This window comes from Mobula birostris, chromosome 25 (assembly GCF_030028105.1).
Source record: "Mobula birostris isolate sMobBir1 chromosome 25, sMobBir1.hap1, whole genome shotgun sequence".
NCBI lineage: Eukaryota > Metazoa > Chordata > Chondrichthyes > Myliobatiformes > Myliobatidae > Mobula > Mobula birostris.
The window spans coordinates 44,419,108-44,445,983 of NC_092394.1; the positions used below are offsets into that span (position 1 = coordinate 44,419,108).

At 42.9% G+C, this 26,876-nt stretch overlaps 1 protein-coding gene and 1 long non-coding RNA gene across 9 annotated transcripts in view; one reads left to right on the forward strand and one right to left on the reverse strand.

The window, feature by feature from the left end:
• Window positions 1-15,115: 15,115 nt before the first annotated feature.
• LOC140187678 (uncharacterized) lies at window positions 15,116-26,625 on the reverse strand. Its single transcript, XR_011883134.1, has 3 exons — window positions 26,043-26,625; window positions 18,380-18,506; window positions 15,116-18,267 (listed from the first exon to the last, which is right to left on the reverse strand). It is a non-coding gene; the product is annotated as an uncharacterized lncRNA (long non-coding RNA).
• LOC140187676 (general transcription factor II-I repeat domain-containing protein 2-like) overlaps window positions 25,669-26,876 on the forward strand; it is a 62,230-nt gene continuing 61,022 nt past the window's right edge. For 4 of the 8 annotated variants that reach the window (XM_072243203.1, XM_072243212.1, XM_072243208.1 and 1 more), the window contains exon 1: window positions 25,669-25,898. The gene's annotated coding sequence lies outside the window, so the exon portion shown is untranslated. Of the gene's footprint in view, window positions 25,899-26,063; window positions 26,345-26,658; window positions 26,776-26,876 lie in introns of those variants that run through there. The other 4 variants (XM_072243204.1, XM_072243211.1, XM_072243207.1 and 1 more) reach the window with 4 other exon arrangements.

Consider the following 26,876-nt stretch of genomic DNA (forward strand, 5'->3'; position numbering starts at 1 on the left):
CCTCTTTTATTTGTGATCAGTCCTATCCTTACACTAGTCATCCCCCATACTTCACACATGTGTACAATGCTTTGGAGTTTTCCCTAATCCTTCTGATGTCCCCTTCAAACCCTCTTAAATCACTTCTTAAATTCCTTTCTGGCAACTTTATAACTCTCAAGAGCACTGTCTGATCTTTTGTTTCCTAAAACTTAGGTATGCTTCCTTCTTCCTCTTGACTAAATGATCTGCCTCTCTTGTCAACCATGGTTCTTTCACCCTACCATCCTTTCCCTGGCTCAAAGGACCTATAACAATCCCACGCAAGTGCTCCCTGAAAAACCTCCACGTTTCTGTTGTGATTTTCCTTGACTACATGGTTCTAATTTTACGCTCCAAAGTTCATACCTAAGAGCATCATAATTACCCCTCCCCCAGTTAAATACTCCTATATATCCCTGTTTAAGGCTATGCTAAAAGTCAGGGAGTTGTGGTTACTGTCTCAGAATTGAATTGACTTTATTCTTACATCCTTCACATGTGTGAGGAGTAAAAATCTTTACATTACGCCTCCGTCTGAATGTGCAATGTGCAAATCATAGTAATTTGAAATAAGTGGTATCTACAGTAAGATATACAACAGAACAGTCAATATAGTTTAGAAATACAATTGTGTCAGCGTGAATTAATCAGTCTGATGGCCTGATGGAAGAAGCTGTCCGGGAACGTTTTGGTCCTGACTTTAATGCTGCGATACCGTTTCCCAGATGGTAGCAGCTGTAACAATTTGTGATTGGGGTGGCTTGGGCCCCCAGTGATCCTTCGGGCCTTTTTTACGCACCTGTCACTGTAAATGTCCTGAACAGTGGGAAGTTCACATCCACAGATGCACTGGGCTGTTCACACCACTCTCTGTAGAGCCCTGCGACTGAGGGAAGTACCATTCCCATACCAGGCAGTGATACAGCCAGTCAGGATGCTCTCAGTGTGCCCCTGTAGGAAGTCCTAAGGATTTGGGGACTCATGCTGAACTTCTTCAGTCATCTGAGGTGAAAGCGGCACTGTTGTAATGTTTTCATCCCACAGCCGGTATGTACAGACCAGGTGAGATACTCCCCGACTGAGAGATTTGTCACCTGACCAGGTTCCTTGCTTAGAACTAGATTCAGTATGGCTTCTTTAGTCTACCTTTTGACATTGCAGACATGAGGAAATCTGCAGATGCTGGAAATTCAAGCAACACACACAAAAAATTGCTGGTGAACGCAGCAGGCCTGGCAGTATCTGTAGGAAGAGGTACAGTCGACGTTTCAGGCTGGGACCCTTCGTCAGGACTATTTTGACATATTGTATTTGGAATCCTTGTTGGACAATTCTAATGAATTCCATCCCATCTAAATCTTTTGCACTAAGGAGGTGCCAATTAATAGCAGGGAAGTTGAAACCACCCATGTCAACAACACTGTTATTTCTGCACCTTTCCAAATTATACCTCTGATCTGTCCCTCAGTGTCCCTGTTGCTATTGGGGGTGGGGGTGGGGAGGTGGGGGTTATAGAATTCTCTCAATATCATGATTGTTCCCTTCCTGCTTCTTTCTTCCACTCTTACTCAGTAGGCGAACCCTCCATTACATTCTCCCTTTCCGCAGCTGTGATATAATCCTGATTAGCAATGGTAATCTCCCAACTCTTTTCCACTGTCTACTTCTGTTGTGTCCTGTTTTGTTATTATTGATCCAGAGTCTAACTTCACTGTGAAATAAGAGATAGATCCATATTGTGCATTGTAGAAGTGCAGTGGAGAAATACTCAACCTTCACAGATACTTGGGAGACTTTGTGCAGGATTTCCTAAAGGTTAATTTATTAGGTTGAGTTGGAGGTGAGAAAGGCAAATACAATACTAGCATTCATTTCAAGAGGACTAGAATATAAAAGCAAGGATATAATGGTGAGGCTGTATAAGGCACTGGTGAGGCCTCATTTGGAGCATTGTGAACAGTTTTGGACCCCTTATCTAAGAAAGGATGTGATGACATTGGAGAAGGTTCAAGAAAATTATTCCGGAATTGAAAGGCCTGTCGCGTGAAGAGTGTTTGATGGCTCTGGGCCTGTACTCACTGGAATTCGAAAGAATGAGGGGTGACCTCATTGAAACCTATTGAATGTTGAAAGGCGTCAACAGAGCAAATGTAGAAAGGATGTTTCCTATGATGAGGGAATCTAAACAAGAGGGGACAGCCTCAGAAGAGAGGAATATCCTTTTAGAATGGAAATGAGGAGGAATTTCTTTAGCCGGAGAGTGGTGAAACTGTTGAATTCATCGCCACAGGCAGTTGTGGAGGCCAAGTCATTGGATATGTTTAAGGCAGAGGTTGATAGATTGTTGGTTAGTCAGAGCAGGAAGAGTCATGGGGAGAAGGCTGGATATTGGGGCTGAGAGGGAAAATGGATCAGTCATGATGAGACGGCAGAGCAGGCTTGATGGGCCAAATGACCTAATTCTGCTCCTATATCTTCTGGTCTTGTAGCATACAGTATGAATATTCTGGATCATTATTGGAACAACAAATGTGATATGACCATGAGGATAGATATCAGGGGTGAACTATAAGTCTGGGTCTTTTTCTTTGGAATTGAAGCAACACACACAAAATTCTGGAGGAACTCAGCAGCATATTCAGATTTTCTCTTGTTTTCATTTTGAGATTGAAGATGACTTGCTTTCACTCCAATGTAATGATGTCTGGGGAGGCCAAAAAAGTTGATGTGGGAACGGCAGACCCTTCAACGAATTGAGTAGGGTCTTGCTGAAGAGGCAGACAGTCAAGATAATTTCTGAATAAGTGCACACCTCCCAGTACTTATGAGAAGCTTCTGCATGCTCCCAATGCATGGCCTCAATGTTCTCAATATCATCCTGAAATTTCCCTTTCCACTTCAGAATCATAATGAAAGACAGAATCAGAATTAATATCATTAGCATACATATATGTTGTGAAATTTGGAATTGGAATTGGATTATAATCACAGGTACTGAAACACAGTGACAAACATCTTGCATACTGTTCATCTGAGATGTTGAGAGTCCATCTTATCATACTAGGGAACCATTCAATAGTCTTATAACAGTGAAGTGGAAGGTGTCCTTCAGCTTGGTATTTTGTAACTTCTGCCCAATGGAAGAGGAAAGAAAAGAGAATGGCCAGGATAGTTGTATTCTCTGATATGCTGCCTGCTTTACTAAGGCAGTGAGAAGAGTACACAGAGCCCATAGAAGGGAGGCTTGGGTCTGTGATGTGCTGAGCTGTGTCAACAACTTTCTGCAGTTTCTTCAATAAGGGTACATTTAATGTCAGAGAAATGTATACAATATACCTTCTGAAATTCTTTGTCGTTGCAAACATCCACAAAAACAGAGGAGTGCCCCAAAGAATGAATGACAGTTAAATGTTAGAACCCCAAAAACCCCTAGCTCCCCCTTCCCATGCATAAGCAGCAAAAAAGCGAAAACCCTCCTCTCCCCCACCAGCAAAAAAGCATCAGCACCCCCCTCCCCTCCCCACCAAGCACTCAAGCGTGCTGCAAAAGACACAGACTTACAGTACCCCAAAGACTACTCGTTCACCCAGTAATTCAACATACCACAGGCTCTCTCTCTCCCTAGAGAATCATGGTCTGATCAGGGACAGTCAGCATGGCTTTAGAGAATCATGGTCTGATCAGGAACAGTCAGCATGGCTTTGTGAAGGGCAGATCGTGTCTAACAAGCCTGATAGAGTTCTTTGAGGAGGTGACCAGGCATATAGATGAGGGTAGTGCAGTGGATGTGATCTATATGGATTTTAGTAAGGCACTTGACAAGGTTCTACACAGTAGGCTTATTCAGAAAGTCAGAAGGCATGGGATCCAGGGAAGTTTGGCCAGGTGGATTCAGAATTGGCTTGCCTGCAGAAGGCAGAGGGTCATGGTGGAGGGAGTACATTCAGGTTGGAGGATTGTGACTAGTGGTGTCCCAAAAGAATCTGTTCTGGGAACTCTACTTTTTGTGATTTTTATTAACAACCTGGATGTGAGGGTAGAAGGGTGGGTTGGCAAGTTTGCAGATGACACAAAGGTTGGTGGTGGTGTAGGTAGTGTAGAGGATTGTCAAAGATTGCAGAGAGACATTGACAGGATTCAGAAGTGGGCTGAGAAGTGGCAGATGGAGTTCAACCCTGAGAAGTGTGAGGTGGTAACACTTTGGAAGGACAAACTCCAAGGCAGAGTACAAAGTAAATGGCAGGATACTTGGTAGTGTGGAGGAGCGGAGGGATCTGGGGGTACATGTCCACAGATCCCTAAAAGTTGCCTCACAGGTGGATAGGGTAGTTAAGAAAGAATGGGGTGTTAGCTTTCATAAGTTGAGGGATAGAGTTTAAGAGTCACAATGTAATGATGCAGCTCTATAAAACTCTGGTTAGGCCACACTTGGAGTACTGTGTCCTGTTCTGGACACCTCATTATAGGAAGGATGTGCAAGCATTGGAAAGGGTACAGAGGAGATTTACCAGGATGCTGCCTGGTTTAGAGAGTACGCATTATGATCAGAAATTAAGGGAGCTAGGGCTTTACTCTTTGGAGAGAAGGAGGATGAGAGGAGACGTGATAGAGGTGTACAAGGTAATAAGAGGAATAGATAGAGTGGATAGCCAGCACCTCTTCCCCAGGGCACCACTGCTCAATACAAGAGGACATGGCTTTAGGGTAAGGGGTGGGAAGTTCAAGGGGGATATTAGAGGAAGGTTTTTTACTCAGAGAGTGGTTGGTGCATGGAATGCACTGCCTGAGTCAGTGGTGGAAGCAGATACACTAGTGAAGTTTAAGAGACTACTAGACAGATATACGGAGGAATTTAAGGTGAGGGCTTATATGGGAGGCAGGGTTTGAGGGTCGGCACAACATTGTGGGCCAAAGGGCCTGTACTGTGCTGTACTTTTCTATGTTCTATGTTCTATTTTCTAATAAGGGAAAAGAGGTATTCCCATTTCACAGTGAGAAGGGAGACATAACAAAATAACTCGCTGATTTTATCGTGTTAAACGTCTGTTACATCACTTTTTCTGAGCTCTGTGACCAAAGAACTCAGGTCCCTGGGCACACAGCTGGCAGCCAGCTCACTGCTTTTGATCTTCCGTGTACTCCCATGACACATCAGGTGACAGCACTGGCCTCGCATCAGCCCATTTCCAGAGCCACGAAAATCCGGCAGCCTGAAGGTGCGCTCGTCTTCCAGGGCGACTCTTGTAGTCATGCACAGAGTAATTGCCATACCAAACCATGATGCATCCAGATAAGATACTTTCTATGGTGCATTAACAAAAATTGGCAAGGGCTCACAAGGACGTGTCAAATTTCTTTATCCTCCTTTGACACCACTAGTCAGGGATTGGTCAGCTTTCTTCGTTGTGGCATCTATGTGGTTGCATCAGGTAGGCTTTTGATGGTGGTCACTCCTAGGAACTTGAAACTCTCAACTCCCTCAACCTCAACACTATTGTCGATAGGGGTATGTGCACTGCCCCCTTCCTGAAGCCAATGACCAGCTCATTATTTTGCTGATGTTAAGAAAAAAGTTGTTGTTTTGCTGTGAGGCCATAAAAAGGAAGATTGTACAGTTTAACATGTGGCTAGGGAGTGATGTGGGAGGCAGAACTTAAGATTTGTGGATCATTGGGCTCTCTTCCAGGAAAGGTCAGACCTGTACAAGAGACACTGTTTGCACCTGAACAGGAAGGGAACTAATACCCTAGTGGGTAGGATTGCTGATACTGCACGGGGGTGTTAAAACTAGTTGCAGGGGATGAGAACCAGTAGCAGAACAGATAGTGGAAACGTTGTGGAAAGGTTGTGGAGACATATGTTGTTAAGACCTCAGATAAAGTCAGGAATCAAAAGGTTGAGCATACTGCAATTAATGTCCTGAGCTGCATATATTTCAATGCAAGAAGAATCGTAGGAAAGGTAGGTGAGTTCAGGGCATGGATCAATACCTGGAATTATGATATTGTAGCCATTCGTGAGACTTGGTTGCAGGAGGGGCAGGGCTGGACGCTCAGTATTCCAGTGTTCCATTATTTTAGACTCAACAGAGCAGAGGGGATCAAAGGAAGAGAAATGGCATTACTAGTCAAGGAAAATGTCACGGCACTGCTCAGTCAGAACAGAGTGAGGCGCTATGGGTATAAGAAAGCTATGATGAGTATGAACCCTTTGATGAAGGGTTTCATTGGAAGAATTTATAATTTACTATTACAATGGGATAAGTGTCCTTTATTTAAGATTAAACAAGATTGGGAAAAGGAACTTAATTTGACTCTTATGACAGAGGACTGGATGCGGATTCTGAAGTTGGTTAACTCTTCTTCGACCTGTACTAGTCATTCACTGATTCAATTTAAAATTGTACATCGTTACTATTTGACAAAGGGGAGATTGTCTAAAATGTTTCCTAATGTTGATACTTATTGCGATAGATGTAAGACTGAGACAGCTACACTGACACACATGCTTTGGTCCTATTCTATACTGGAACAGTTCTGGAAGTCAGTTTTTCCTACAATTTCTAAAGCACTTAAAATTAATTTACAACCTGACAAATTAGCTGTGCTTTTTGGAATAATTCCTCAAAATATCAGCGGTATCTCTTTGTCTGACCAATATGATTATTGCATTTGTTACATTGATAGCTAGGAGGGCCATTTTGTTGAAGTGGAGGGATACGTCGGCTCCCATTTTGTCACAATGGTACTCTCAAGTGATACTATGTCTTAGTTTGGAGAAAATTAGAAGTCAAACCTCTGAACCTATGTTTGATTTTGAGAAAAGATGGGGTTCATTTGCTCGTTACTATCATTTGAGTTAATTGATAGATTTCCTCCACGATCTAATTGTAAATTTTTGGTACTTTTTTTTCTTGCTGGTGGTTTGATGTTTATCTTTAGAAGCTTTTTGTATGACACATGGCTCTGGGGTTGAACACCTAATGGGTTTTTTTCCTCACTTTTCTTTGTTTTAGTAGGGTTTTTTTCCTCTTTTTTTTGTCACCAAAATTTTTTCAATCTTTAATGTTTCAATGTTTTTTTTTCTTGAGACATTGTAAGTGTTGCCTACTTCGATGGACTCTTGTTAATTTTGGATAATAATAATAAAAAGATTTGAAAAGAAAGAAAGTAAGTTATGACCTCATTAATGGGGCTATATTACAGACCACCCAACAGTACGAGGGATTTAGTGGAACAAATTAGTAGAGAGCTCGCAAACTCTTGAAAGAAACATAAGGTTGTTATAGTAGGTGATTTTAACTTTTCCACATATTCATTGGGACTCCCACACTGTAAAAGGACTCAAGGGTATTGAGTTAAATGTGTTCAGGAAAGTTATCTGAATCACTAAATAGAAGTCACAGTGACAGAGTGAGCGATACTTGATCTGCTATTAGGGAATGAGACGGTAGGTGACAGAAATTTGCATCTAGTGATCACAACACCATTAGTTCCAAAGTAAATATCCCAAAAGATAGGTCTGGTCTGCGGGTTGAGATTCTAAATTGGAGAAAAGCCAATTTTGATGGTATCAGAAAGAATCTACCAAGTTTCAACTGGGACAGGCTGCTTTCTGACAAAGGTGTATTTTGTAAGTGAAATGTTTTCAGAAGTGAAATTTTGAGAGTACAAAACTTGTATGTGCCTTTCAGAATGAAAGGTAAGGATAACAGGTGTAGGGAACTTTGGTTTATCAGCGAAATTGAGCTCTGGTTAAAAAAACAAAAGGAGATGGATTGAAGGTATAGACAGGTAGGAACAAATGAGGTGCTTACGGAATATAAGAAATGCAAGAGAACACTTAAGGAAGAAGTCAGGAGGGTTAGAAGAAGGTATGATGTTGCCTTAGCAGAAAAGGTGAAGGAGAATCCTATGTATGAAATTATGGATATGTTAAGACCAGAAAGATTGCAAGGGACGGATTTGGTCCTCTGGAAGATCTGGATGGTAATCCATGTGTGGAGCTAAAAGAGATGGGGGTGATCTTAACAGCATTTTTCAGATCTGTATTTACTCAGGAGATGGACATAGGGTCTATATAAGTGAGGCCAAATTGCATCGATTTCATAGACCCTATATAGATCACAGAGGAGGAGGTGCTTGCTGTCTTGGGGCAAATTAGGGTAGATAAACCCCAGGCCTAACAAGGTGTTCTCTTGGACCCTGCTGGAGACAAGTGCAGAAACTGCCAGGGCCCTAGCAGAGATATTTAAATCATGCTTAGCAACAAGTGAGGTACCAGAGGATAGCTAATGTTGTTATGCTGTTTAAGAAGGCTCTAAAAATAAACCAGGAAATTATCTGGGAGTGAGGCTGACATCAGCAGTGGGAAAGTTATTGGAAGTTACTTTAAGGGACCGGACATATGAGTATTTGGATAGACATAGACTGATTAAGGGTAGTCATCATGGTTTTGCAGGTCTTGTCTAGCCAAATTTATAGAGTTTTCTGAGGATGTTACCAGGAAAAATGATGAAGGCAAGGCAGTAGATGTTGCCTGCATGGACTTTAGAAAGACATTTGACAAAGTCCTGCATGGGAGGTTGGTCAAGACGGTTCGGTCAGTGGGTATTCAAGATGGGGTGGTAATTGGGATTAGACATTGGCTTTATAGGGGAAGCCAGAGAGGGGTAGTAGATGGTTGCCTCTCTGACCGAAGGCTTGTGACTTGTGCAGTGCCGCAGAGATCAGTGATGGGTCCATAGTTGTTTGTCATCTATGTCAACAAACTGGATGATAATGTAGTTAACTGGATATGCAAATTTAGGGGTGTAGTGGACAGCGAGGAAGACCATCATGGTTTGCAATGGGATCTGGACCAGATGGAAAAGTGGGCTGAAAAATGGCAGATGGAATTTAATGCAGACAAGTGTGAGGTGTTACACTTTGGTAGAACCAACCACGGTAGTTCTTAAACACTGAGGAGTGCGGTAGAACAAAATTATCTGGGTATACAGGTCCATAATTCATTGAAAATGGCATCACAGTTTGTTAGGGTTATAATGAAAGCTTTTGGCACATTGGCCTTCGTAAATCAAAGTATTGAATACAAGAGATGGAATGCTATGTTGAATTTGTATAAGACCTCTAGTGAGGCCTAGATTGGAGTATTGTGTACAATTTTGGCCACTTACCTGCAGGAAAGACGTAAATAAGGTTGAAATAGGATAATCCCAATTACCACCCCATCTTGAATGCCCACTGACTGAACCTTCTTGACCAACCTCCCATGCAGGACTTTGTCAAATGCCTTTCTAAAGTCCATGCAGGCAACATCCACTGCCTTGCCTTCATCACTTTTCCTGGTAACATCCTCAGAAAACTCTATAAGTTTGGTTAGACAAGACCTACAAAACCATGATGACTATCCTTAATCACTCTATGTCTATCCAAATACTCGTATGTCCGGTCCCTTAAAAATTTACAAGGACATTGCCAGGTCTGGAGGACCTGAGTTATAAGGAAAGATTGAATATGTTACGACTTTATTCCTTGGAACACAGAAGATTGAGAGGAGATTTGATAGAGGCTACAAAATTATGAGAGGTATAGATAGGGTAAATGCAAGCAGGCTTTCTTCCACTGAGGTTGGATGGGATTACAATTAGAGGTCATGGGTTCAACCATACATGCATATACAGCTAAACAAAAGAGCATTCCTCTGGGGCCAGGGTGCAAAACACAGTACATACAGTCACACACAGCACATATAGTTATGAATGTACATACAGTCACAAAATAGTATCAGCACAAGTCCCAGAGTGGCATCACGTGAAGATTGATGGTGCATAGAATGTTGTCCCGAAGCCATGTTTCTGCAAGAACAAGTATGCAGCAGTTCCTCATCTCGCGTTGTGTCAGCCACAGATGACAGCAAATGAGCTTGTCTCACCCTGGGTTAGCCACAGATGAAGGCAATCCAGCAGCCTTCCAGGGAGTGAACACTAGTGAGGAACACCAATGGGAGAGCCTGCCTGCAGGGGTCAGCCTCCAATTTAGCATGCATTCCAACACGCCCGCTGCACCTGTATTCCCTCCCACACTGCCTCCGGCATCTCCTTCCCTGGGTGGCTGTAACAGTTGACAACTCAGCATGTGGGCCTGGTCTACGCAACAACTGAGGCCATGCAGTTTCCTCACTGTCAGTCCAACCAATGAACCAGCCTTGCAGTATTTTCCATTCCCAATGTGCAACAGAGTCTTATGATAACAAGAAAAATGTTTAACTCAAGCAGTTGCACCATTTGCCGGACCTGAAGAAGCCACTGCCACCTTTCCGAAGTTTAATAAAAAGAGGGCATGTTATAGATGGTGAGCTCCTCACCATTCAGTGCATCTTCAAAAAGCAGTGCGTGGAGAATGCGGCATCCATTTTTAAGGACCCTCACAATCCAGCAAATGCTCTATTCTCATTACTGCCATCAAGGAGAAGGTGCAGGAGCCTGAAAATGAACACTTAAAATTTTAGGAACGGCTTCTTCCCCTTTACCATCATTTTTCTGAATGGTCCATGTACCTATGAACACTATTTCACTATTCCTCTATTGCACTATTTATTTTACTTTCTATTTTAACTTGGAGTAATTTTTTATGTCTTGCACTGTAATGCTGCCACAAGAACAATAAACTTCATGACATATGTCAGCGATAGTAAGACCATAAGACATAGGAGCAGAATTAGGCCATCTGGCCCGTCGAGTCTGCTCCACCATTCAGTCATGGCTGATCCTTGTTTCAATCTCCTCCTCAACCCCAGCTCCCAGCCTTCTTCCCGTAACCTTTGATGCCATGTTCAATTAAGAACCTATCAATCATTGCCTTAAATACACCCAATGACCTGGCCTCCACAGCTGCATGTGGCAACAAATTCCACAAATTCACCACCCTTTGGTTAAAGAAATTTCTCCGCATCTCTGTTTTGAAAGGGAGCCCCTCATCCTGAGGTTGTGCCCTCTTGTCCTAGATCTCCCACCATGGGAAACATCCTTTCCACATCTGCTCTGTCTAGGACTTTCAACAGTCAAAAGGTTTCAATGAGATTCCCCCACCCCCCCCCCCATCCTTCTGAATACTAGCGAGTACAGACCCAGAGCCATCAAATGTTCCTCGTATGATAACCCTTTCATTCCTGGAATCATCCTTGTGAACCTCCTCTGGACTCTCTCCAATGCGAGCACATCTTTTCTAAGATGAGGAGCCCAAAACTGTTCACAATACTCAAGGTGAGGCCTCACCAGTGACTTTTAAAGCCTCAGCATCACATCCTTGCTCTTGTATTCTAGATCTCTTGAAATGAGTGCTAACATTTGCCTTCCTCACCACTGACTCAGCCTGCAAGTTAACCTTCAGGGTGTTCTGCACAAGGACTCCCAAGTCCCTTTGCATCTTATATTTTTGGATTTTCTCTCTGTTTAGAAAATAGTCTGCACATTTATTTCTACTGTCGAAATACATGACCATGCCTTTTCCAACATTGTATTTCATTTACCACTCTCTTGCTCATTCTCCTGATCTGTCTAAGTCCTTCTGCATCCTACCTATTTCCTCAACACTATCTGCCACTCCACCAATCTTCATATCATTTGCAAACTTGGCAACAAAGCCATCTATTCCATCATTGAAATCATTTATATACAGCATAAAAAGAAGTGGTCCCAACACTAACCCCTATGAAACACCACTAGTTTCAGGCAGCCAACCAGAAAAGGTTCCTTTTATTCCCATTCGCTGCCTCCTACCAATCAGCCAATGCTCTAACCATGTTAGTAACTTTCCTGTAATACCATGGGCTCTTAACTTCATAAGCAGCTCATGTGTGGCACCTTGTCGTAGGCCTTCTGAGAGTCCAAATGTACAACATCCACTGCATCCCCTTTATCTGTCCTACTTGTAATCTCCTCAATGAATTCCAACAGGTTCGCCTGGCAAGATTTTCCCTTAAGGAAACCATGCTGACTTTGTACTATATTGTCATGTGTCACCAAGTATTCCATCACCTCATCCTTAACAATTCCCTCTAACATCTTCCCAATCACTGAAGTCAGGTTAACAGGTCTATGATTTCCTTTCTGCTGCCTTCCTTCTTTCTTAAGGAGTGGAGTGACATTTGCAATTTTCCAGTCCTCTGGCACCATGCCAGAGTCCAATGATTTTTGAAAGATCATTTCTAATCCCACCACAATCTCTAACACCTCTTTCAGAACCCTAGGATGCAGTTCATCTGGTCTGGGTGACTTATGAACCTTTAGGTCTTTCAGCTTTTTGAGCACTTTCTCTCTTGTAATAGTAACTGCATCCACTTCTCTTCCTTCACACACTACAACATCAGGCACACTGCTAATGTCTTCCACAGTGAAGACTGATGCAAAATACTCACTTAGTTCATCAGCCATCTCCTTGTCCCCTCTTATTATTTCTCCTGCCTTATTTTCTAGTGGTCCTATATCCACTCTCATTTCTCTTTTATTTTAACATACTTGAAAAAAACTTTTACTATCCACTTTGATATTAATTGCTAGCTTGTTTCCGTATTTCATCTTCTCCCTTCTAATGATTTTTTAATTGCTCTCCATAGGTTTTTAAAAACTTCCCAATCCTCTATCTTCCTACTAATTTTTGTTTTGTTCTATGCTCTTTCTCTTGCTTTTACAATGGAAAAAGAAGGCATGTCCCAGATCATGAAAGTCCTTAGCAACAGATGCCACTTTCTTGAGGCTGGTGGGGCTCCGCATCCAGCACATAATTCTCTGTTACTTCCGCCATCTCCAACGGGATTCCACCAACAAGCTCATCCTTCCCTCCCCCTACTTTCTGCTTTTTGCAAGATCGCTCCCTACACAACTTCCTCGTCCATTTGTCCCTCCCCACTGATATCTCTCCTGGCACATTTCCTTGCAAGAAGAACAAGTCCTACTCCTCCTCCATCAGTACCATTCAGGTCCCCAAACAGTTCTGCCAAGTAAGGTGACACTTCACCTATGAGTCTTTTTGGATCATCTACAGTATCTGGAGCTTCCAGTGTGGCTTCCTGTATATTGGTGAGACCCAACATAGATTGGGAGACCATTTTGCTGAACACCTTTGCTCCGTCCTCCAGAAAAAGTGGGATCTCCCAGTGGCCACCCATTTTAATTCAACTTGTCATTCCCATTCCAACACATCAGTTCATGGCCTCCTCTGCTGCCACGATGAGGCCACACTCAGGTTGGAGGAGCATACCTTGTATTTCATCTGGGTAACCTCCAACCTGATGGCATGAACATCAATTTCTTGAACTTCCGATAATGGTCCCCCAACTTTCCATCACCAGTCCCCATTCCCATTTTCCTCTCTCACCTTATCTCCTTACCTGCCCATCACCTCCCTCTGGTGTTACTCTCCCTTTCCTTTCTTCCATGACCTTCTGTTCTTTCCCATTAGATTCCCCCTTCTCCAGCCCTTTATCTCTTTCAACAATTGACTTCCCAGCTCTTTACATTACCCCTCCCCCCTCCCAGTTTGACCTATTACTGACTACCTTGTATTTCTTCCTCCCCTCCACCCACCTTCTTACACTGACTTCTCATCTTTTTTCTCCGGTCCTGATGAAGGGTCTCGACCCCAAACATCGATTGTTTACTATTTTCCATAGATGCTGCCTGGCCTGCTGAGTTCCTCCAGCATTTTGTGTGTGTTGCTTTTTCTCTCTCCACCAGTTAATCTCCTCTCATAACAGAGAATACATTTTGAGAATTTGATGTTGGGTAGGAGGACAGGAGTGGTCATTAACACTTAAAGGATACATCAAACTTTGAGTCAAGGACACTGATAGAAGACTGCTATACAATGTCGTCTCTGTGGGATTTATGAGATGAACAGACATCAATCGCTGATGCACATTAATGACTAGCCATCCAGTGCACAGTATAAGTGAGAATGGAGTTGCCTAGGATGTGATGACATTGGAAGCTCTTTCTCTCAATTTATGCATGAAATAATGAGATGCCTCAGAAGGTTAACTTCACATCAGTTTTCCAAACTGTGATCATGCGGATATATGCACGGCTGTAAAGCAGTTGTCAATAATGGCCATGCCTTCTACTTTCCTGGGAGAGCCTAACTGATCAGCTTTGCAATTGATTATTTTGGTACCAAATAAAGCATGTTGAACCTACAACTTCAGTCTTGTGTAAGGTTGATCTGCAACATTGACAAGTGGCATCCATCAGGGATGTCTTCTTATTCACCATTTCCTTTTACACATTCTGACATTTAGAACATTTCCAATGCATTGACTCTCCAAGTTTTCTCTGGCACTGGCTACTGCCTTCACTTTGCAAGCTAGTGCTACAAATATTATGATTGACAATTTTCTAAGATTTAGTATGTACAAACGTTGTATGTATAAGAGCATTTCACATTGCTCAGTAATGGAAGCCTTGAAAGACCTGAGGCAACAATATTTAGGCAAGATATAGTATCTCTGAAGGTTCCTTTGGAATAGGCTGTAAGCAATGCCTCCAGCCCTGAGGTTCCTGATCCAAGATGAGAATCAGCCATAACCTTTATTGTGCCTCTAGTAACATAGTATTGTCTGTGGATTCTCTTCTTAGTAAAGTACAAATATTCCAAAATCTAAAGACTGCTTATTTCAACATACACTGTGAAGTTTGAGAAGCATTTGAACAACCAGCAGTTAACTCTGAACCTCCTTGGTCACTTCTCCTGCAATTGTTTATACAGTGGCAAAAGCAACAGATTAATGAGCTTCTAGGCAAACTAATATTGCCTCATATTGCACAAAGATAATACAGTGCAGCTTTGAACTTCAATTTATATCCGGAGGACTGGAAACTACTGATCAACAAATGGTGACACCGTTAGATATGTGTCTGATGCCAGAAAAACATCAGGGTGGATCATACATGTCTGCGCCTAATCTAATTTAGGAATGCCACAAATCACATGGAAATTATTGCTAATACAAAATACTCTGGTTAAAAATATTTTTGCAGAAATGGTGCATAAAAATGGCTGTCATTTCATGAAATTTCAATTTTTATTGAAAACAATCACATTGTGGCACAAATGTTACATACGACTTAGCCTGTGTCTGAATAAAGTCCAGGCTTGCTGCAGGACTTCAACAGCTTCTTTTGCCGAGAAGTTGAGAATGGAATTGAATATTTTATAGAGATTCCGAGTTCTGGCCTTAGAATGGAAGAAAGATCAATGATGAAGCAGCTGAAGACTGCTCAGCCTAGAATACTTCCATAAGGAATTCCTACAGTGATGCTTGGGGCTTGATCTAAGAAACAACCATTATCATCGTCCTTTGTTTGAAGTATGCTTCCAATAATGTTTTCTATTTGATTCCCATTAATTTCAGTTTTAATGGAGATCAGTATCAAAAAGATGACAACAACATTCATTTGCACATCAAAGGGTTAATTGTTAACCTTTTTTTGAAAAACAGAGTCCTCTAATTTCAGGTAAACTGCTCCCCATCCCTTTTCTCTCTCCTTCTGATCTACGCCATTTCTCCTACACCCAACCAGAACCCATCATCCAATTTCTTTCCCTTCCTTCACGCACTCCATCTGTCCATCACCTACACACTCCTCCCACTGGGTTCCCTCTCCTATTCTTTTCATACCTCTTACCTCCCTTATTTGATTCCATGCTCCATCTTCACCTCCTGTCAGATTCCATCATCTGCAGTCCTTTGTTCAAAGTTCAAAGTAAATGTATTAATAAAGTACATATATGTCACCATATACAATAATGAGATTCATTTTCTTCTGGGTATACTCAATAAATCCATAACAGAATAATGACTATAATAGAATCAATGTAGGACCGCACCGACGTGGATGTTCAACCAGTGTACTAAAGATAACAATCTGTGCAAAAACAAAAGAAAATAAATAATTAAGAAATAAGTAATAAATATCGAGAACATAAGATGAAGAGTCCTTGAAATTGAGTCCATAGGTTGTGGGAACATTTCAATAATGGTAGAAGTGAAATTGAGTGAAGTTAGTCCCTTTGGTTCAATTGCCTGATGGTTGAAAAGTAATAACTGCTCCTGAACCTGGTGGTGTGAGTCCTGAAGCTCCTGTACCTTCTTCCTGATGGCACCAACAAGAAGAGAGCATGACCTGAGTTCTGGGAGTGAGGGATGCTGCTTTCCTGCGACAATGCTGTGTGTAGATGTGCTCAATAGTGGGGAGGGTTTTACCCATGATGGACTGGGCCATATCCACCATGTTTTGAAGGATTTTCCATTCAAGGGCATTGGTGTTTCCATTTCAGGCTATGATGCAGTCAGTCAATGTGCTCTCCACAACACATCTATAGATGTTTGTCAAAGTTTTAGATGCCATGCTGAAGGAAGTAGAGGTGCTGCCGTGCTTTCTTCATAATTACAGTTGTGTGCTGGGCCCAGGACAGCTCCTCTGAAATAATAACACAGAGGAATTTAAGCTGCTGACTCTCTCCACCTTCGATTCTCTGATGAGGATTGGCTCATGAACCTCTGGTTTCCTCCTCCTGAAGTCAATATCAGCTTCTTCGTCATGTTGACATTGAGTAAGAAGTTGGTATTGTGACACCACTCAGACAGATTTTCAATCTCCCTCCCATAGGTTGATTCATCACCACCTTTGATTTGGCCTACGACAGTTGGTGTCATCAGCAAACTTGAGTCTGGCATTGGAGCTGTGCTTAGCCATACTGTCATGAGTGTAAAGTGGGTAGAGCAGGGTCTAAGCACAAAGCCTTGTGGTGCACCCGTGCTGATGGAGATTGTAGAGGAGATGTTGTTGCCAATCCGAACTGATTGGGGTCTACAAGTAAGGAAATCGAGGATCCAACTTCATGGGGAGGCCAAGGTCTTGAAGCTTAGTGATTAGTTTTGAGGGGATGATGGTATTAAATGCTGAGCTGTAGTCGATAAAGAGCATCCTAATGTATGCATCTTTGCTGTCCAGATGTTCCCGGGTTGAGTGAAGAGCCGATGAGATGGTGTCTACTGTGGACCTGTTGCTCCGGTAAGCAAATTGGAGCGGATCCAATTCGCTTCTTTGGCAGGAGTTAATGTTTCATCACCAGCCTATCAAAACACTTTGTCACAGTGGATGTAAGTGCTTCTTGACGATAGTCATTGAGGCAGGTTAGCACGTTCTTCTTAGGCACCAGTATAAGTGAAGTCTGCGTGAAGCAGGTGGGTACTTCAAACTGCTGAAGCAAGTGTTTAAAGATCTCACTGAACACCCCAGGCAGTTGATCAGCACAGGTCTTTAGTACTTGGCCAGGTAGTCCTGACGAAGGGTCTCGGCCTGAAACGTCGACTGTACCTCTTCCTAGAGATGCTGCCTGGCCTGCTGCGTTCACCAGCAACTTTGATGTGTGTTGTTTTAACAGTCAAAGCCAGCAGAGAAGGCATTGAGCTCATCTGGAAGCAAAGCCCTGTTGTCTCCTTTGTTGCTTGACTTTACTTTGTAAGAGTTGATAGCACTTAAACTCAGCCACAACTGTCACGCATCCTTATTCGATGTTTCAGGTTTAGTCTGGAATTGCCACTTTGCCAGTGAGATGGCTTTCCGGAGAACGTACCAGGACCTTTTGTAACTTTGTTGGTCACCAGACTTGAATGCCTCTGAACTGGCCTTCAGCAGATTGTGGATCTCTTGGTTCATCCAGAGATACTAGTTGGAGAAAATTCTGATTGATTTTGTGGGGACACACTCATCTATGACTGTTTTAATAAAGTCTATGACAACCACGGTGTATTCATTCAGATCCACAGCTGAGTCCTATAACATGGCCCAGTCCACCAAATTGAAGTAATCCCACAGCCGCTCCTTTGCCTCAGGTGACCTCTCTTGGTTATCCTAATCTCTGGAGTTTTGCTCTTTAACCTTTGCAGGTAGGAGGACAGCCAAGTGAACAGATTTATTGAAATACAGTCTGGGTATGAAACAGTAAACATTCCTTACCCATGATCTAGTGTGCTGGGACCTCCGGTGCTAATGGTTATAAGCGTTGTTGGTAATTAGGCATGGTTTTCTTCAAACAAGCCTGGTTAAAGTCCCCAACTATGACTTGAAATGAGTTGGGATAGACTGTTTCTTGGTTTGAGACAACATCATGCAGTACCTCAAGCGCCTTATTTTAGTCAGTTGCTGCTGATAGGTAAACCGTGGTCAGGATTATGGAGAACTTCCTAGGTAAACAGAATGGATGGCATTTGAAAATTAGGTGTAGGAGAAAACACGTTCAATATAACCGCCATATCAGAGCACCACTGAGGATCTATCATGAAACACACACCTCACCTTTTGCCTTTTCTGAATCAGTTCAGTCTATCCTGTGAATCGAGAAGCCTTCGGGTCTGATCACCGCAGCTGGCATGCTGGGAGCACGCCATGTCTTGGTGAAACGTAGAAGGCATTAGCATCAGACCTATCGATTTGAAGAGAAAGAGAGCTTCGCACATGTCATGGAGAAGAGTTTTAAAAAGGGCATTTCATGGGGATAAATGCATTAGCGACGGATCAATCAATTCGCAATACATTAGAAGGAGCAAATAAAAGTAAAGCAGGATCAAAGCAGAGCAGCCATTGTGTGAGGGGACCAGTTTAGGAGTGGGAACTTGAGGCTTTGGTGAAGAGGCACAGTTAAGTAGCAAGTAAGGCTTTGGAGTGGTTGAATAAGAAGTCACTAAATTACAGCTAATTAAAGAAATGATGCAGGATCAGGTGATGTGCTGTAGCTGCTTGATGTAGGAGCTGGTGGACCCCATTGTGGTACCTGGTGACCACATCTGCAGCAAGTGTTGGCTGCTCGAGGAACTTGGGTTCAAAGTTGACGACCTGGAATCTGAGCTTCAAACACTGCAGCACATCAGGGAGGGAGGGGGAGAGTTAACTGGATTCTCTGTTTCAGGAAGAAGTCACACCCATTAGATTAGCTGCCTTAAGTACAGTCTGTGGTCAAGAACAAGAGGGTGTGACTGCGAGTGAGGCGGGAAGTGGGATCCAAGAGACAGTGCCAGAGGAGCCACAGCCCTTGAGCTTGCCCAACAGGTCTGCTCCAACAAGTCTGAGATTTTTGCTCCCTGTGTGGATGACAGTGGGGGCTGTAGGAAAGATGAGCAACCTAACTGTGGCACCGTAGTTCAGGGAGCCATTCAAGAGGGGGGAAGGAAGAGAAATGTAGTGGTAATTGGGGATAGTATGTAAGGGGAGTAGACAGAGTTCTCTGTCGCGAGGATACAGCGTTCCAAAGACTGTGTTGCCTGCTTGGTGCCCAGGTTCCAGATATCTGACCTGCAGAGGAATTTGCAGTAGGAGGGGAAAGATCCAGTTGCCGTGGTCCATTTGGGTACCAATGACATAGGTAGAATGAGGAAAGAGGTTCTGCAGAGGGAATTTGAGCAGCTAAGGACTAACCTAAAAAGCAGAAACAAAAAGGTAGTCATCTTTGGATTACTACCTGTTTCTGGATTACTACCTGAGCCATCTGCAAATTGGCATGGGGCTAAGAAGATTAGAGAGTTAAATGTGTGGCTCAAGGATTGCTGTGGGAGAAGTGGGTTTGAGTTCATGGGAAATTGGCATCAGTATTGGGGAAGAGGGAGCTGTACCAATGGTACGGGCACCACCTGAACCGTGATGGGACCTGGATCCTAGCGAATCGCATAACTAGGGCTGTGGATAGGGCTTTAAACTAAATAGTAGGGGGTGGGTTCAACAGATTGGAGAAGTATGAATAAAATAAAAAAGAAAAGTGTGGATAAAAATAAAGGAAAAACATAAGATGAAAAAAGAGAAAAGTAAGAGTGGAGTGAAGAAAAGTCAAGTACAAAAGAGTAAAAAGTTACAAGATTTTAAAAGCACAATGAGTGTAAGGGCACTTTATTTGAACGCCCGTAGTATTTGAGTAAGGTCAGTGAACTTGTGGCTCAAATCAGTACAAAGAGGCATGATTTAGTGGCCATTACAGAGACGTGGTTGCAGGGTGGAGAGGACTGGGAACTAAACATCCAAGGATATCAGGTAATATGTAAGGACAGGCGGTGTATGTGCATGAATCACAAAAGGTTGGTTTGCAGGTGCAGCAGGCTATCAAGAAGGCAAATGGAATGTTGGCCGTCATTGCTAGAGGGATTGAATTTAAGAGCAGGGAGGTTATGCTGTAACTGTACAGGTATTGGTGAGGCCACACCTAGAGTACTGCCTGCAGTTCTGGTCTCCTTACTTGAAAAAGGATATACTGACTTTGGAGGCAGTGCAGAGGAAATTCACCAGGTTGATTCCAGAGATGAGGGGGTTTAGACTATGAGGAGAGATTGAGTCGCCTGGGACTGTACTCGCTGGAATTCAGAAGAATGAGAGGAGATCTTACAGAAACATATAAAATTATGAAAGGGATAGATAAGATAGAGGCAGGAAAGTTGTTTCCACTGGTAGGTGAGACTAGAACTAGGGGACATAACCTTAAAATTCGGGGGAGTAGATTTAGGATGGAGATGAGGAGGAATTGCTTTTCCCAGAGAGTGGTGAATCTGTGGAATTCTCTGTCCAATGAGGCAGTGGCGGCTACCTCAGTAAATATATTTAAGACAAGGTTGGATAGATTTTTGCATAGTAAGGGAATTAAGGGTTATGGGGAAAAGGCAGGTAGGTGGAGATGAGTCCATGGCCAGATCAGCTATGATCTTATTGAATGGCACAGCAGGCTCAATGGGCCAGATGGCCTGCTCCTGCTCCCATTTCTTATGTTCTCATAGAAAACAACACTCTTACATTTCCCTCCAATACAACAATCTTGCCCTCAGGTCCTTAATTCTGTTCTCCAGTGACTGTACACTTGCTAACATGATGCTGGATAGATAGGGCCTCATCTTTCTGTGTTTCTGCCTTGCTTCTGGCTATGGCGATGAACCTTTGTCTGCTTAAAGGTGCCATAACTGCTTACTTGAAAATTAAGTTCGCTAAACCCTTCATAAGATCGTGTAATCTGTAAGTCATTAAGTCAATTAAAAGTACATTGCTTAAAGGGAAATCACATGCAGATTGCTGTGAGAATAATTCAAAAGAGGTATATTTCGAAGTATTATATGCACCCTGTAAAACATCACCACATTTCACTGGCGCCATCTTGCTTAGCTTAGCTTGGTTGCCTCCATCTATCAGCTCCCACCTACTACACTTCCCTCCTCCATCTGCCTATCTCCCTTTTCAACTGGATCCAATTGCTAGCTCTTGCTTTACCTCTTCCACTTTCCTCTACGTTTCAGTCCCGATGAAGGGTCTTGACCCAAACTGTCCACTTCCTTCCACAGATGCTGTCTGACTTGCCGAATCCGCCAACATCTTGTTGCTCCACATTCCACCACTTGTAGTCTCTTGTATCCCTATCATTTTTGAATGTCTATCTAATAGCTCCAGTTACTCATGTAGGGTGGGTACTGCACAATCCTAGCTCCTCGTTGTCTAAATGAATTTCCAAACTATGAGGTTTTTTGTTCTGTTGTTATTTCTAATTGCCACTGAAATTGCTTTTGTTGTTTCTCTTAACTTTGGATTTGTAGACTGCAGAAACATTGCCTTTCTTTTGGAAATTAAAACACTTGGCTGCTCAAAACAAACAAGTCTATAGTGAAACTTAAGCATTGTAGTGATAGCTCATGAACAATCTCACATGTTAGCTTCAAACCTGGATCTAGCTTTGGACTTTTCTGCAGCTCTCTGACTGAACCAAGCCTAACCTAATAGCCTGTGATGGGTAAAAGTCTTCAGTGTTCTTCGATACAATTTGATCCATATGGCAATCTTACATACAAATTGAATGCGAAGTTTTGTGTATTGAACAACTTTGACTGAATTTTATTAACCTATGAGTCAAAATCTATCCCAGAAGGTCGGATTTGAAATTACAGCTATAAAGTTATTTAATAAAGTAATATTCTCACTAATTGCTTCCCCCTGCTTCCGGTTCTTTCTCCCAAATGTATAGCTTTCATGTATCTTTAACAGCTTTGGATTAAAATAATCTTACATTTTCTTAACAATATCTTTAAATGAGATCACTTTTGTCTTGGTCAGTGAGTCTTGCTTCTGGTCTAATCTTGATTAGTATTGAGATTTTCATTGTTCCAATCCTATTCAACAGTGGCACAGCTAAATTTGATTGTATCCGGTAGTCCATTTAGACATTTTAGATAAATGAGACTCAATGTGAGTGTCATAGAGATACTCTACAAACAAAACTTAAAACCTGACTTTGGCCTCATCACGGTAGAGGAGACCATGGACAGACAAGTCAGAACGGGAATGAGAAGTTGAATTGAAATGGGTAGCCACCAGGAGATCCAACTTCTCTGAGTCGGGTCTCACTGATGTGTACTGGAGGCTACACCAGAAAAAATAGAACTTAAGAAAAATCAAAATAAACTTGTTCATTATAAAAATTACTTACAAGAATAAACCATGCAATGCCTTTTCATTCTTACATTTACAGACAATGCATCAAGTACTGTTCTATTACTGTCCAGGAATTTGTGCATCGTGACCCATCTGACTTGGTCTTTCTTGGATCCACAGATGAACTAGAACATGGCCCAGGTGATTTTCCAGCTAGAGAAGTGAGGTGAGGTGGGTCACACCTCCATGAAGTAGAGCAGTCCCAATTTCTATTTTACCTGCCCAATCTCTATTCTTTTTGCATGCTATGGCCCCTCTGTACCAGAACCCCAGCACCTTCAGGTAGGGTCACGCCCAAAGATGAAGGGGACACCGGATTGGTCAGACCAGTTGCCGAAGAGCATGGCCTTGCTCTTCAATGCGGATCAATCAGCAAACCATCCTCAGATCCAAGCAGAAGACAGTGATGCCGCACATGTATAGAGAGATTTCACCTGGGTCCCTCCACTGCCTGGCCATTTTACCCCTCTTATACTCTTGTCCTTCCAGATGGATTTGTCAAAGGCTTCTATATACAGCACATGAACTAAAATTGGGAGATTGTGCAACCCTGTCTTGCTCCAGACTTGAAAGGGAAGCTGTTTCTTACCCATTTATTTGGATTGCACTACAATTGGATCAAATTCCCGATTCCCTTGTCAAATCCCATTTTGGAGTGCACATCCAGTAGATTATGTGAGTGATATCCTATCGAAGGCTTTCTCCTGATCCAAGATGACCAAGCAGACATCCAAACCCCTGTCCTGTAATAAGGCTCTGGTATTCCTGAGCAGCGCAAGACTTTCAAAAATCTTTCTGCCCGACAGACTCTCAGGGTAAGTATCACCTCACCTGAAAAGATTGTTTGGGGCCAGAGAGACTCACAGGTTACTCATAGATGCTGCCTGACTTGCTGAGCTCCTCCAACATTCTTTATACTAATATACTTAAATAACACTATAACTCTAGTAATAATACAATCACTCTACAATTTGTAACAAGAGCTGCCACTTTTAACCCTAAGCGCCATGAGAGCATTCTGACAGGCTGCATCACTGTCTGGTATGGCAGGGCTACTGCACAGGACCGAAAGAAGCTGCAGAGGGTTGTAAATCTAGTCAGTTCCATCTTGGGTACTAGCCTATAAAGCAGACATCCCACCTCTCCCGGAAGATCCGGGAGTCTCCCGCATATCGATAGTGGCTCCCTGATGCCCGGTAATTATATACAATATCCCAGAAATAGATTTTTTTGAGAGGGGGAGGGACAGGGAGAGGGAGAGCGAACATCCTGATTGGTCTTTCTTCGTGCTAAGAGTGGTCCCCAACCACCGGGCCGCGAGGAACCAATATGATTTGGCGATATGAAACGATATGAGTCAGCTGCACCTTTCCTCTTTCCCTGTCACGCACTGTTGAACTTGAACACACGTGAGGTCATTACCCACGCGTCATCCACGTCAGCGCGGGAAAAAGATCAACTCGATCTTGTAAATGACGACAGGCTGAAAAGTATGTTTGACATAACATCTCTGCCGGCATTCTGGATCAAAGTCAAGGCTAAATATCCTGAGATAGCTACAAAAGCACTGAAAACGTTGCTTCCATTTCCAACATCATATCGCTGCAAAGTGGAGTTTTCTGCAATGAATGCAACGAAAACTAAATTGCGGAATAGACTGGAACCCCCCTTCGAGTATCGTTGTCTCCAATCACCCCTCGATGGGAGCGTCTTGTTGCACTGATTCAGCGATATTGGTGTGTTGCAATGATTTTATATGTTCATATGGGGAAAATATGCGGTGTGTTTAATATCCAAACATTACTTAAAATGTTATGATGCTATTGACTTATCACCTATATTCCGGTCGTGATTAACACCCCACCCCCCGCCCGGTTCGGACTGTCTGCAAGAATATTGTCAATATTAAACCGGTCTGCGGTGCAAAAAATGTTGGGGACCCCTGCTAAGTAGACCTATCAGTTTTCTCTGTGGGCGGGCTTTACAGTCAACCTCAAAAATAATGACTGTTGCTCGCTGCACTGTTTGCAACAGTGACTTTTCTATTGCCCATGGTGGGTTAAAATGTAAAAGACATGTTGAGGTGAGTTTAACAGGTGTCATTACAGCATAGCTAATGTTATTTAAACTAGCTGGCTAGCTGCTAAGGAGCTACTCTATTGATGTCCTACGTGATGAGGCCAAACTCTCTGTAAACTTGCTTAAAGTTGTAATCGAATAAACATAGGTCAGACACCCTGAGCCAATAGGCTGGTCCTGGACTTAGTTCCTGGCATAATTTTACATATTACTATTTAACTATTTATGGCTTTATTACTATTTATTATTTATGGAGCAACTGTAACGAAAACCAGTTTCCCCTGGGATCAATAAAGTATGACTATGACTATGAATATAAGTACATATTTTAATGTAACATTTGCTGCATATACCCAACTTGGTTTACAGATTAGACAAAATCACTAAACAAAGTATTACAGACACCCTTGGGGTCGACGGGCGGGTGGGAGGGGGGTGGGGGTGCTACCTCCCTGAAATGAGTTTTTGCAGGGTGGGATGTCTGACCAAGTACCCAGGACATCTTTAGGGAGCAGTGTTTCAGAAAGGCAGCATCCATTACTAAGGACCTCCAGCACCCAGGGCATGCCCTTGTCTCACTGTTACCATCAGGTAGGAGATACAGAAGCCTGAAGGCACACACTCAGTGATTCAGGAACAGCTTCTTCCCCTCTGTTATCCGATTCCTAAATGGACATTGAAGCTTTGGACACTACCTCGCTTTTTTTTTTAATATACAGTATTTCTGTTTTGCACATTTCAAAAAATCTATTCAATATACATAATTGATTTACTTGTTTATTTATTATGTTTTATTTGATTTATTATTACTCTCTCTGCTAGATTATGTATCGCATCGAACTGCTGCTGCTAAGTTAACAAATTTTACGTCACATGCCAGTGATAATAAACCCGATTCTGATGTTGCCGAAACTTTCTTATTTTTTTCAATCAAATACTAACTGCCAAGTTGTTTACCACATGGCATTCAAGGCATTGTGGTATGAGGGCAATGTGGTTGAAAGCACAGACTGAGCCAAAATTGGACTACATATCCCGGCATGCACCGGCAGCCGCTGGCGTCCGTTCCAGCTTCGCATAGGTCGGAGGTAATGGAGACAGGGATCCAAGTGCAGACACAAAATGCTGGCGAAATTCAGCAAGTCAGGCAGCATCTATGGAGGGGAATAAACAGCTGACGTTCCAGTGCGAGACCCTTCATCAGGACTAGGTGCCGTCAGCTGAGCTCTAGGTCGACTTCTGGTTTTTTTGTGTTTGTTTTAAAACACGAATTTTATCCAGAGTTGAGGTAATATGACACCGTGACTGACAATACCACCCAGTCTATTATTTATTTTTTCTCTCTTAGCCTTTTCCACTGGCGGCTGAGGGGAAATTGTAGGAGTGCGCGCGCGCGCGTTCTTGTGATCGGTTGTGAGCTTTCTTCACCAACCTGTCGGCCTGGTGATGGCGGGGGAATCAAACCATCCCCGCTCGCTCCGTTGCATGTGCGTACGGTACAGAATGTAGTAGGTCACACGGAAGGTTTGAGCGGGCGCCTGTTTGCATGGAGCAGATGGACGGACGCGCGTCTCCGCACCGTGTGGCTGTGCGACTCGCGGCTGTACTGCAGCAGGCGGAGGGATACACGGCTCCCCTCCCTCTCCGTCCCGTCATTACATCCCTGCCACCGAATATAACTTGGCTCGACGGGCTTCCCCGGCGCAAATGAGGCTCGGGCAAATTTTTTTAGAGGTGGATATGATGCGTTTGAATTACTTCCTTCCAGTATTGGTTTTATACCGAAATACTTCCGATCGTTTGGCGGCAGGATACGAGAATCAATAGGTCATAAACGCAAGCAATTTTGCGCATAGAAAAATGCTGGAGGAACTCAGCAAGTCCAGCGTTTGCATTATGTGGTAGTAAGTTGTGAGGCTTTAAACCAATATCCTGAAGGCCCGAAATATCGATTATTTATTCATTTCCGTAGTTGTTGCCTGACCTGCTGTGTTCCTCCAGTATTATGCGTGTTTCCGTGATTGACCGACAGCTGGTTTGTCCAATAGATAATGCGGTGGCTAGCTCGGAATTCCGATGTAACCAATCAGTATGTAGGGGGCAGGACGTCAATTAGGCTGGAAGGCAAAAAACTGGTTGACAAAAAATGGAACAAACGATTCGCGGTAATGTGATCAAAATTTTACATGCATATTAAATTTTTTTGCATTTGGTTGTTTATAATTTTGTTAATTGTTCTGCAAGTACTGGACAATTAGTGCACTAT